The sequence below is a fragment of the Gymnodraco acuticeps genome, unplaced genomic scaffold (genome assembly GCF_902827175.1).
Source record: "Gymnodraco acuticeps unplaced genomic scaffold, fGymAcu1.1, whole genome shotgun sequence".
Classification (NCBI taxonomy): Eukaryota; Metazoa; Chordata; class Actinopteri; order Perciformes; family Bathydraconidae; genus Gymnodraco; species Gymnodraco acuticeps.
In genome coordinates this window covers 230873-244784 of record NW_022989748.1, presented here as the reverse complement: position 1 = coordinate 244784, position 13912 = coordinate 230873, and the positions used below count along the sequence as shown (strand labels likewise).

Here is a 13912-nt window from a genome sequence, read left to right as displayed (position 1 = left end):
CCCCCTTTACACTGACAGGAAGTGCTAATTCAAAAAAGAAAAAGCCAATGCTGGAGTTCATTAAAAGAGCTGTTGTAATGTCAGCCACATGCAAGCTTACCGTCAGGCCTGTAGGCTGCTTTCATGTAACTCATTTGTCATCTGCTAGTACATGTGTCATAATGTGCCACCTGCTGTCATTTACCAGAACAATTAGTGCAGTTAATGAGAGCATGATTCATGACTAGATTTTAGATCTATTTAAAAATGTCTACTATTCAATCATCTATACTCTTTCCAACAGTTAAAGAATATTTGTGTTTCTCTTTCACTTTGATACAAACCGATGCTATATGTGAAACAAACAAGCTCAGAACAAACAGGGTCTTTATTGGATACATAACAACCAGATACGAAAGCTGCTGCATTATACTCAAATTTGTAGGTGGGAGGACACACACACACAATCTTCCCAACTCTAGGTCGTGATGGCTGTGTTGCCATGGAGACTTGTCGCTTGCTGAATCCTACCCTCTATCTCGGTGTTGGTTTGTTTCACTTTCATCGTTCCTTCCTTTTCTCTTGCTCCCTTCCTCCCTCCCTCCCTCCTCCCTGCCGTTCTTTCTTTTCCCTACCCTGCTATTCATCATATGTTTCTGTTTCTATTTATACTCCTCTTTAACGGCATGATGGCTTTCAAGAAAAGCAAATGAGAGTTTAATAGTATCCTTAAATGAGAGCATGTTTGTTGCACCATCCTAATATTATCACGGTTTGATTCAAAATAGATTCCAGATTTAGTGTATGGGGATGTTAATTTCATTTTACTCTTGTAGACCGTTTGCAAATAAAGCAGTTTGGAAAATGAAAACATGATAGCAAAAAGTGGGTATAAGATGGAGGCATTACATCTGAAAAAGCTAACCCATTGCAAAAATGCAAACAAATGAAAGCAAAGACAAAATGTACCATGTATTAAACAGTGCATGACATTAAGGATTTTGGGAGATGGCCCTGTGGGCCGTCGAAGCTAATTTACAGATGGCCCTGAGCCCAATAGAGATTGCCCTGAAAAATGCTCGCGGACGAAATGACGCACGAAGGGTTTGGGGGGCCTCCCCCTAGAACATTTAGATGTTTGCAGGTCTTAGATGCTGTCTGGTGCATTCTCTAGACTGAATTATAAGATGAACCACCACAATATTATATTGTTCAATTTTATTCTTCATTTCACTTGTTTGTTTGTTCTTGTTTGTGTTTGCTCGCTTGCATGCCCTGCATAGCTATAAGAAATACTTAAGTTGTTGGTCAAGACACTTTCCATCTGATGAAGGCAAATGGCTTCCCAGATGTAAAAAAGTAGAAAACATTACATTCAGTTATAACTGCCAAAACAAACATTATTTACACTATTAAAAATGTTTGTAATGTTATCTACTGTAAGTTGGTCGAACGAATGCCTCCTCATCCGGAAGCTGACCGAGCAGACCCGAGCAGCAGTCGAGAGGAGCCGAGCGCATCCGCGAAGCACACAAAATGGGACGTCAGAGTTCCCGTTAGCCGGCAAATCTAAATCTCTTCGGTCAAAATTATTTCCCTTTAGCGCAATACCACTTCAGTTGCGCCACTTATGTGACAGACAAGAAGAGTATGTGACAGACAAGAATAGTCAATTCTAATGTCTAACACTTAATGTGGAGAAAGAGATGTCCTGTATGGGTTGATTGTGCGTTGATCTGTTGGTAATGCCTCAGGGTTCCGGTGGGCATGTAAACAAATGCATAATGCTGCGCTATACTTTGCGGCCTCACCCGGTTGCATAGCGACACTTATTGTTTAGGTGTCTTTTAATAAGCAGGTAGTCATATCATCTAGAACTAGCTGGATCTGATCGATATGGACATAAACGCGAGTGAAGTCTAATCTGACGGGAGAGAGAGATCAACTGCTGCTGACGAGTTGATACCAGCTCTGCATAATCACCTGCAGCGGTGAGCGGAACAAAACACACACTTCAGGTTAGAATATCACACGTAGCTATTTTAATGACCTCTCAAACTACCTGAACTAGTTATAGATATGTTTAGTTTTACTGTCGGGTCACTCATTACTGGATCCGCGAGCTGCATGATACTGACATAATAGATTGGCCGGTCGGGCAACCAGCAGGTGAGGCTCCATTGCCCGAGCTAAATACTAGATGGCCCCGGGCCATCGGGCAGTCCTTAATGTCGAGCCCTGTATTAAAGCTAAACTACACCAAACACTTTCAATAAACAAATAGTTTGTGTTGTTCAATTCAATGGTCATAGATTTCAACCTAACACAAGCTACTTTTGAATTGTTCTCTTTTAGTCACCATATTTTGCTTGCTTTATAGTATCTCTCAAATATAAACACGAATTATGGATGCAGCTACAGCTACTGGAACTAGCCAATTACGCAGGAAACCCCAGCAGGGAATAACTTTGGGAAGACTCATGTGAAACAACCACTCTAATGAGAGGGAAATGAAAAGGACACAAGTTAAAATGCTGCCAAATGCCTGAGAGAAATGTCACTGCACCTGTTTAACAGTTCTTCTGATTCATCTTAGCTTTTCGCCAGGATGAAGTCACCGAGGAGGCAGTTACAAACGGCCATGGGGACAAGTCTTTGTATGCAGTAAATCATTTTCTGCACTTTTTCATCCTGTGCGTGTTAATGTTGACTAGATTACCACAATTTCCTACCTTTCCATCCAATATTTGTGGCAGACTGCTCGGTCAACAACTAAAATGAGTATGGTTGAAGGTAGGGATGCTCCGATCGATACTCACTCTCTACCGATCGATCGGTGCTCTCTAAACATGTTGATCGCGAGAGCCGATCGCATGACGTAAAATACATGACACTTCTCTGTGAGCGGCAAAACAAGCTCGCCAAAATGGCTTCACCGGTCTGGCATTATTTTAAGGTGTCCGAAAAAGACAGTAAAATAGCGGTATGCAACGTTTGTGAAGCAGAAATCCTGCAGCTCCGCCCGCCGGACCGGTAAGCGGAGCGAAACACACAAGAGTTGGACCTAACACACTTAGCTATTTTATCTACCTCTGGAACAAGCTAAACTAGTTATTAATATATTTATTCTTTACTGTTGGGTCACTCATTACTGGATCAGTGAGCTGCATGAGATACTGACAGGCTGTCAGGAGAGGGAGAGAGGGGGAGAGGGGGAGAGAGGGGGGAGAGAGGGGGGAGAGAGGAAAAGAGAGCGCTTCCGCTCATTTCTCCCGTGTTATTATCCAAAGTGAATGTAAACTTGAATAATGTACATCATTTGAATGTAATAATTAAGTTGATTGTTGTTTGTGGAAGCTCCAGTGAATGAGCCCCATTAATTGAGTTTTAACCATCACTTTAAATGGAAGATTTAAAGTTTAAATCTTCCATTTAGGCCCCGCCCACTCGATCGGATCGGCATCGGCCGATAATGTTTCCGGCGATCGGCCCCGAAATTGGCGATCGGAGCATCCCTAGTTGAAGGTCTAATTGTTGAATCAGTCTGTTTCCATTATTACGCCGCATCTTGATTGCTATCCTAACCCTAAAGACTCAAATCTGAAGAACTTTTTAAGTGCTGATAGGGGCTACTGGCTCGCAGCACTGCAAGTCTGAAAAATCATTAAGTGAACGGCACACAGTTTTTTTTAAAATAATTAGTTTTTTGATAGCATGGTCCTTTGTCGCCTCTTATGAAACTCTGTAGGGGAACATATAATAAACAGTAGGGATGCACGATAATTAATATTAGGAATTATGACTAGGGGTGCACCGAATGGGAAATTCTTGGCCGAAACCGAGACCGAAAATAGGAAACAGTTGGCCGAAAACCGAATGCCGAAAGGCCGAAAATGATTAATAGAAATATATATATATAATGTATACATTTGTTACCAATGTTGTTCTGATTATGGAAATAGACATTATGGCAAAACTTAACTTAAATAATAATCACTATTATGGGTCCATAAAACATTTATTCAGCACTTTTGAATGCATACAGTACATTTATATATGTCATGTATTATTGCTAAAAAACATTATATCGCAGTCTTAGTGTCGCCAACTCGTTTCTAATATGCAAAGACAACAAATGCGTCTATGATGTATTTTCGATCAGACGAGATCTCTCTCCCCCGTCTGTGTGCGAGGGGGCGGGGCAGTTTACACACACGCAGCTGCTACATGCAGCGGAGCACACTGCGGAGGTGGCGGAGAGAACGCGCTCCGAGGTGTGGTTAAACGTTACCCGTCTCGATGTGGAGAATACTTGTTACCATAAGTGCAATAAGAGTTTAGCATGTAAGCACGAGCAATTTGTCTAAACATTTAGCAAAAGTGCACCGCATGCAGACGGAGGAATGTACCGGGTTCGACCGTCTTTCTAGCAGCTCTGTAGCTCCATCACGAGTAACGTTTCCACGTCAGGTGTTATGTATGCTAGCAGCAACACACGGAGTTAACTACATGATACAAACATGGGTTAATGATTAGAGGAAACTGAGTTATTTAGTTTGTTAAAATTTCAGCTATTCTGTTTACAGTCTGTCATCAGATTATTTAATACGATTTGTTAAAGGCTCAGGACAATCTCGATGACAAAGGTCAATGTCCCCCCCCCCCCCCCCCCGTGAGCCAGCCGCGAGCATGGTCGCCGCGTCTTTATTATGTCATCACAACAACACGTTAGGTTACCAACGTAAGCCTGTTCTGACATTCGGTGATATTTTTTCGGTGCTAAAACCCTTTCGGCCGAAAGGGCCTTTTTAACCATTTTCGGCCGATAATTTTCGGTGGCCGAATATTCGGTGCATCCCTAATCATGACGTCATCCCGATAAACCCGATACCAGTATTAATAGCCCCGATAATATACAATATATTTTTGGGGTAAAAAAAAGAAAAAAATACTGCGGTGTGGGTGGATTGGAATGAGGGGCGCTTGTTTTTCACTCGGCTCCTCCCGTTTTGCCAGTACTGTGGTATTAGTGGTTTAGGAAGAGGGTAGTTCTTCACAAATCCAGCGCTCCCTAACTCATGCCTGGCTGTGACGTAAATGGTGTGCGGCCGTGAAGCCAGGACAGTAAACTAACATGTCGTCGGTGGTATGGGTGTTGGAGCTATGTGGAACTCAAGGCATATGCTCGAACCGGAGCTGCCTGGATGCTGCAATCATGTTGCGCACTATCCGTGCTGAAGGGGCTGACTTTTCGTACAATGACTTTTCGTACAATGTCCCACTGTCTGGCTTCCTGCATAAATTCAAGTGCCCGGCGCAGTTGTGGCGAAATGTCGCTCCTCTGTTTTCATTTAAACAGCTCCATATCCGTTAGCGCAGCTAGCTAGCACCAGATGCTAACAACAACAATGCACGTAAGATCTCTCTCTCGCTCGCTCGGGCCACAGATACACACACCCTCCCGGTCCTCCAGATGGCCAGTCGGTGCCTGCCGGTGAGCGTGGAAGTGTGGTCTGCCACAAGCGGGCGGCAGGAGCGGGGCTGTCAGCATCAGCTTGTAGATGGTATTTTAAACTCGATGCGCTCTGAAACTACGGGGCGGCCAAGGAAAAAAAAATACACATGCGTTAATCGCGTTAAAATAATTAGTGGCGTACATTTTTTTTTGTTATCGGTATCGGTCTTGAGAAGCAGGAAGTTATCGGTATCGGTTTCAAAAAACCAATATCGTGCATCCCTAATAAACAGTATAGCTTATATAGCATAATAGCAATACAAACTGTCCGCATAAGGCTAAGGACATTTGTGAGAGGCCCTTTACTTTAGCAAGGTGGTGTCACGCTGAGTCTCAGTTTGCTGTGAATGTAGTGTCGCGTGTGTCTGCTCTTGAACTGGATTACCCCTAACCTCTTAGGTAAGTGTATATTTGTGTGTGTGTCCATGCGAGTGTGTGTGTCAAATCAATTCAGAGCCCCCATTTGCTCTGTTGCTGTCACAGTTGGGACATGCTGCACAGCACTGTCTTGCGTGCCCTCGTTCTGCTGCTATGCAACTGAGTGTGTGTGTGTGTGTGTGTGTGTGTGTGTGTGTGTGTGTGTGTGTGTGTGTGTGTGTGTGTGTGTGTGTGTGTGTGTGTGTGTGTGTGTGTGTGTGTGTGTGTGAGGGCCGTGCATGTGAGCCACCAGAGTAACCGGGTCTGTTTAGCTCAGCTTTCACAGGGTGGCAGAGTTAAAAGAAAAACTGAGGAAAATATAGATATGTGTAGATAGATAGGGGAAAGGGATTCCCCACCGTGTTTTATAGGAGATTTGGGCCACCTCGCCTGAAACAAAGACTGCTGACACTACTCTATATTAAATAATAGAACTCCAAGGAAAAAAGAAATGCCCTCGCAGGAAGAGTGCCATCATTATATACGCAAAGACAAATTATGATTACAAGTCCCAATAGGTCTTCAAGTAAAGATTTAATAAAGTAACTGGGTTCATCAAAACTTGAAAATCATTACCTTGATCATGTGGCATGCTTATTACTGGTTCTCACTCAAATATATATCTTTCTGTATTTAGGAATCAGTGTGACTCAGCAGAGATCAGGATATTGCATGTAATGGACAAAGCTAATCCTGCAGGATAATAATGGTGGAAACGGGACTGAGATTTAAACTACAGATGCAAAGTGTTCATAGTTTGGGCTACAAATTGAAGGTTAATACTAGTTTTGCTTTAAAGACCCGGGTTTCCCACACATAGACTTTACTTGGGCGGGCAGCCCAGGTATATTAACGTCCGCCAAAGTATATTTCGCGACCCATTTAGTTTTTTTTTTTGCGCTCCGCTGTAACCTCGCTGCGAGGCTCCGGCGAACAGTTGACGAGCGTGCTCCACTACCGCACCCACCCACCAAAAGTATATTTCAGATCTGTGGGAAACACTGAAGTAGATGAATACAAATGTAGTAGTCTCATAACACATCAAACAGAACACAGACCGTGTTAGACATGGGAAATGTATTTTTGGATAGAAAGCTAATTACTAGTGTTTGGTTGTAGCATTAAAGCTTGCCATCAACATAAAAGCAATTATTGAAAATCTGTTCTTTACATGATAAAAAAGCCACAATCTAAATGAATGCTTTATTTATAAAGTCTATTGCTGCCTGGATGAGCTGGTTTGTTTCTGTTATTGTGTGACATTAGGTAATCCAAATGAACCCTTTAGAGGCAACAAGATCAAACACTAACACATAAATACTAGGGATGCACGATATTGGTTTTTTGAAACCGATACAGATATCGATAACTTCCTGCTTCTCAAGACCGATACCGATAACCGATAATAATATAATATATATATATATTAAATGTACCTGTAGTTTTTGCACACCTGGTGGTAAAAAAAAGACTAGTAGTGAGCAAAGGACATGAGCATTACTACTATGAACAAAACAAAGCCAAGAACAGTTTTGACTCTCGTCAAGCGCCATCATTTATATGATGAAGTTAGAGATCGTTTTAGCCCTGGGGTCGTCTCTGGCAAACTTCTTGCCTTTTTCAAAAGCCTCGATAGGTAAAAGCCCCGGTGCCTTTGCAGCTGGCTTTGGATTTGCCGCTAGTTTAGCAGCGCAGGCGTCTTCGTACGCTTTTAACACACCATCGTAGCGATGGCGATGTTTCAGGTGACTAATCAGGTTGTTAGTATTATAGCTCGTTGCCTTTTTTCCTCCTCGTGGAACTTCTGCATTGCATTTGTTAACACAAATAGCAAGCGAACTATCTAACTCTGAAACTTTGAAATAGTCCCATACTACCGACGACATGTTTGTTTACTGTCCTGGCTTCACGGCCGCACACCATTTACGTCACAGCCAGGCATGAGTTAGGGAGCGCTGGATTTGTGAAAAACTCCCCTCTTCCTAAACCACTAATACCACAGTACTGGCAAAACGGGAGGAGCCGAGTGAAAAACAAGCGCCCCTCATCCCAATCCACCCACACCGCAGTATTTCTTTCTTTTTTTTACCCAAAAATATATTGTATATTATCGGGGCTATTAATACTTTTATCGGGTTTATCGGGATGACGTCATAATTCCTAATATCGGACCGATAATTATCGGGCCGATAATTATCGTGCACCACTAATTAATACTAATCAAGGCAAAGGTAGACTTGCAACTTCCTTGTTAGTTTTTTGTCAATGGAGTCTGGTGGCTTTGAAGAGAGCATAGATAACATTAATTTCCTTGTTGGAAATGGCTAACTAATGGCAAGTTAAAGCCTGGAAAATATTCTAAATACATGCAAACACTGACTAGGGATGAATACAACTCTCCTTCAAATAATCCAAACTATTCCTTTAACTTTTCCTACAAATCAAAACAAACATTTTGACACCGGGAGGATTCCAAGTATTCATGGGTGACTAACACCAGATGACTTCACAGAAAAAGGGAAAATACATTGACGCCCTGAGAAAGAAATCCACACGCCTACACCTGAATGACGTCAAGCCCTTCAAATGGCAGGTCGACAGTTAGCTGCCACACCTTCCACTCGGCTCGACTGGAAAGGCCTGTTTTACCCTTGGACAATCTGACACACAGACAAAGCACTGAACTTCACTGCATTGTTTTTTTCAACACCTAGGTGGCTGCTCGTCCGATATTTATGTTTCCACCGGAAATCCAGGTTTAAATGGACAACTGCCCATGAATCAAAATGTAATTCCAATCCTATTAACAGCCAACTGTCTATGTGCAGGGGGAAAATGAGGAAACTGCTAGAGTGTGTGTGTGTGTGTGTGTGTGTGTGTGTGTGTGTGTGTGTGTGTGTGTGTGTGTGTGTGTGTGTGTGTGTGTGTGTGTGTGTGTGTGTGTGTGTGTGTGTCGACAAGAACATTTGTGAATGTGATGGAGTGTCTGGTCTACTGTGTGTGTCTGAGTGTGTGTTTGCGGCAGGTTCTCTGTTGCTAGGGCCCTGGCTAGCTCTGTCTTTCTGTTCATCTGCCTAGTGACTGGTCTGGTAAAGAGAGAGGCATAATTTATGGTTTCCTGGGCGTAACAGCAACGTGTGTGAGAAAGCGCATGTGTGTTATAGATTGCTTACAAGATGAGTCATTCAAGGGGAGAAGGAATAAGGACAGGCAAAGAGGTGAACACTAGAATATCAAAACACATCTTCACCAGCATGCCTGTGTCGGTATCCTCACACATTCAGTGTTTCTCTCTCATTTATATTGAATTTCCAGCTCGCTCGCAGGGAGATTCTCTACCAAGCTCTCACACTCCCAAGGTGTCAGATGAAATACATCAAACTGTGCTCAGCTACACTCATATTTCCAATACTGTGTTTGCTTTGTCTTTCGTTGCTGTGGAGCTTGTAGGCATTTTGAACCTGCAACCGTCAACTCTTCAGTCATGGTGCGGGTTACAAAGGTCAAACTGGAATAGATTGGAAACTAGGGCGAGGGATAACCAGATTTTTACTTAAACAATTCAGTCCTAAATGGGGAAAAATGCTATTGCTAAAACTATGAAAGACATTGATATCGTTCATTCTCACTCTCAATACTCACAACAGCCACTGTCACACAAACCCTTTCATCACAACTCCTTCTCTTCATTTAATGTCTTGCTTTCCGATCCTCTGGCTCTTTTTTTACCAATTCTGTATTGACCAGAGCCTCAACCTTCTGTAGCATGAGTAGCGCTTTGCAGTTAAGTTTTGAGTGGGTTCCTCTTTGGTTTGAAACATTCTCACACACAATAGCACACATGTATCGCAGATAGCAAATCACACAGCACCTTACTGTATAATATAACACAGAGTGAAAACGTAACTTTTGCTTGTTTGAAAGATGGGATGGAAAAGAAAGGTACTTTTACAGGGTACCTCTAGGTTTCTGGGTTTTAATGAGTGTTTAAAAGAGAATGTTGAAGTCTTCACATTGATCTTCAGACAGCTGCACATAAGATTGACTATCAGATGATTATCTTTATTCCCATCCAGTCACCAAACTCTACAATACAACTTAAAAGTCATTTTGTCCCACGGGAATCCCACTGATCCCATCCCATTGTTCCTGCTCGATAAAAGTCAATACAAGAATAACATGACAGCCGTTGTTAACTTGGGTCAGAAAATAAAACTGCACACACAGGTACACTGGAAACATGTCTTCCATAAAAAGAGTTTAGCTTTATACTGTATTCATGTCAAGATTTTGTGGGAGCTTGTCCATGCCTTAATTCATCAAAACAGGTTTGGAATAATTCAGACCTTAAATGACTTCATATCATCTTGTAAATGTGTTGTTTATTTCCTTCTTCCTTGTTTTATTTCCTTTAGAGATGGACGGTCTTGTATAAATAAACCTCGAGTAAACCCAATGAAAATATTACAATCAAGCCCTAAATGCACTTTACTTAATTTAGACGTATAGGAAATATCATTCGGACAAATAAATGTTTCAAATCCATTACACTTCAATGCGGGGAGGATCCAGCTTGCTTGGCTAGTGTGCAACTACCTAAACAATGAAATGGAGGATGAAGTAACAATTTAAGAGGCAGACCAGTATTTCTGGCTGCTTTACTCTGTCTTTTCAGAAGATGTGACTCAATGAATAGAGAGGGAACATTGTAAAACAGGAAATCAGACAATCAACTGATCATGTCTGGGGAAGTGGACACAGAGTGAGAACCTACAGCAAACACAAGCTATGCAATTCCCCCTTTTGGACTAATAAGCCACCATTCTTAGATCACATAGATACTGAAACAAAACCTTCAGGCTTTTTAATTTATTATATCAGTTTTATCACCATCTTGCGCAAAACAAATCCAGGTACTCAAGGTTAAACTATTGTCACACCGAAGAGTGTCATACCTAACAGCCAGGACAAAACCTTGTGAGGCAACAGGTCAGATCAGAGCCCCTCAACATTTCTGCTATTTCACACCGTCAGAAAGATGTCACAAGTCACTTCACTACATTTGACAGCTCTCTTATGATACGTGCCCAGTGACTGTTTATAGTGACAGGATGGAGGTTGGCTTGGTCAGCTACTTCTACAACACTACCCAAAAATATGTTTATAACCTTGAACAGCCGAGTTCAACGAATGTGTGCAAAAATGGCTTCCAAACGTTTGATTATTATCAAGGAAATCACCATTATCATAATTGTATGTAAAAATAAACTTTTAAAGCTTTGTCTGTTAATTTCAGTCAGGTTAAAGGCCCTTACACAGCAAACTGACATCAAAGAACACGTCCCGACGGAACGTCGCCTGCGTCTTATGTTTCGCACTGGAACACACCGCAAAGACTTCAGCCAACGGCCAAGTTGCACGTACAAACTGCGCATGCGTGAGTGGCAATAACTCTCCTTACCAGCAGTAGTGTGTATTTGTCATTCAAAAGAGACAACAACCGGAAGACAGACTGCGTGATATAAACAAACAACAAATAGCGTGTGCGTTCCATTTTCACTCTACAGCGAGAAGCTCACGGGGCTTTCCCAAACCTTTGTCGAGAGCTGGAGGTAAATGAAATCTCAGATTTGCCTTCTTAATAGTTTGTTTGGGTCCCTCACTTCCGTTTCGCTTCTCATGCACTGATTCGCTAGCTGAACAGCCAATCAGAGTGATTTCTTTGGCCGAGGGCCTTTAGCCTCCCGATTCAACATGTCGAATCGGCGGCGGAAGGTGTAGGCACAGCCGAAAAGACACGACGGTGCGGGACACACCAAGACACCAATCTGAGTAGGGCGACGCTCATCGACGGCCCGATATCTATTTCGGCTTGGTGTGTAAGGGACTTAAGATGAAAAGATGAATCAGTGAATTAGTATTTTACAACTTACAACATTGATAATTGATAACATTTGTTGTTTTTTAGTCAAATTAAATGAATCCATCTTCTTAAATATGAATATTTCTGGTTTCTTTACTCGTGTTGTGGACAAACCACAATATTTGAAGACATCATCTTAGGTTGTGAGGAGCACTGATCTACATTGCTCACCATTTTATAGACCAAACAAGTCAACAATCATCTGCAACACTGGTTACAGCCCTGTACTCAAACAGTCTTTTTTGCAGAGACAAGGTGAGGATATTTTTGAGATAATTCGTTATTTACCTGGCGACACATTGACTATTCAGATCAAAATATACATCTATGACAGGGACCAGGGACAGTCATGTCAACACTCAACCCGTCTTCATGTCCGGTGCCATTTTGTCCTGTATCTTGAGACCCGACACCAAAGGCTTTCTATACATGGCCTTTTAAAACAGACTGTGTTTGTGTGGGAGTATCCATCTGTGACCTTTTGCCTACAAACACAGTTGCGGACTAGCCATGACCCCAAACTTTTTTCCTAAAACCCCACTAGTTGCTGCAGGAAGAGTAAACCGTGCATTCTGACCAACATTAGCACTACAACAAATCTACACAAAGGAGGTTGTATTGCTTCAGGTACTTCACTAAAGGGTACACAAACAGGGCAAACCAGGAAGTCAAGAGTGAGCGTTATTTATCACCAAGCTACTGCACTTTGGTTTTGTACTCAGTGTGTGTTTAAAGCTGCTACAGTCAAAGGGTTATGTAATGAACTGTATTGTTTCTGACCTCTGTTCCAGGTAAGGGTGTAGCCCTGTAGGAATATGTATGTGTGTACTTATTTGCCTACACCTACCAGTTTAGCTGTCTGCTTGGATTGTAATGGAAGCTGTGATCCATTATACACTCGCAGCTAGATCATGGTATCAACAGACGATTTCTGTCAGCATTTTATTGCAAGAAGCGAACACAGCCTACATGTTTTAACCATTGAGTTTCCAACACCAAGAGGTTTCCATATTGGCTGGTAGGATCATATCTGCAGTCTGGAAGGCAGTGCAGCTGATTTTACACACCTGTGATTGGCTTTCATCATTTCAGGTAGAAAACTGTTTGACAGAGGGCAGCTCTTGCAACAGATTCAATTAAAGTACAATATAATAATGCTCCTATTGTTTATGTTTTTCAAATAGCCAAGCCAAGGTTGTAAAAAACTGTTCAATAAAAAGGGTTTTAACCACACGTTTTTCTTCTGTGTTCATCTGCTTTATTTATGTTGCTATACTTATCAAAGCTACTGACCAACTGCTCAAACAATCCATCACACTGAATTGTCACCGCAGCTACATTGACCTACCTATAGACACTTAAGCGTCACAAATATAGAACTTGGTTTAGCTCGCACTCGGGGTGACATCACCCACTAGCTAGTCTTTCAACATGTAGACGGACAATGTTTCCATCCATCACTCAAAAGAGATTTTTTTCAATCTGTTGATGTTTGTCAACAGCTGCCCCAAGTAATGCATGTCATGCTCTGTATCGGAAACTATAATGGTTTTCATGTGAGAATGTGCATCTTTGTCCCAATTACAATGAATCTCCAGATAAAACTGTCAACAAGATTAAGACAGATGCCGTCTTGGAAAAGGGCTGTTTTCCAGGCCCTCTAATAATGTTTTTCAGAGCACAGTTCAGGGGTCTTTTGTTTTTTAATCTTTACAGCACACTACCAGTGTGTTTGTCTATTCAAGTTAATAGAAATGTATACTTCTTGAATCTCCAGCTCTGAAAAGCCTTTGCATATTTGAAAGGTATTTATAGTGTTTTTTAGAATCCCTCTGGCCTCTGCTTAAGGGTCAGTAGATTTAGGTCAGAATCGGATATGGTTTGTGAGTGAGTTTGAGAATCACCCCCTGTACCAGCACCTAGAAATGATATTTCCAATTTAAATTAATCAATTATTGATAGATGAGTCTTGTTTCTTACAAGTTTGCATCAAAAACCTTAAAACCCTTTTTACTTTTATCACACAGCCCCAAATGCTTCTTTTTGTCATTAAAGCTTTGTTGCATATTCAAGGTTCC

General features: G+C 41.8%; 1 protein-coding gene across 21 annotated transcripts in view; it reads right to left on the bottom strand.

Annotated features, from left to right (window-relative positions):
* mark2b (MAP/microtubule affinity-regulating kinase 2b) overlaps positions 1-13912 on the bottom strand; it is a 51614-nt gene that overhangs the window by 35758 nt on the left and 1944 nt on the right. The window lies entirely within an intron of this gene.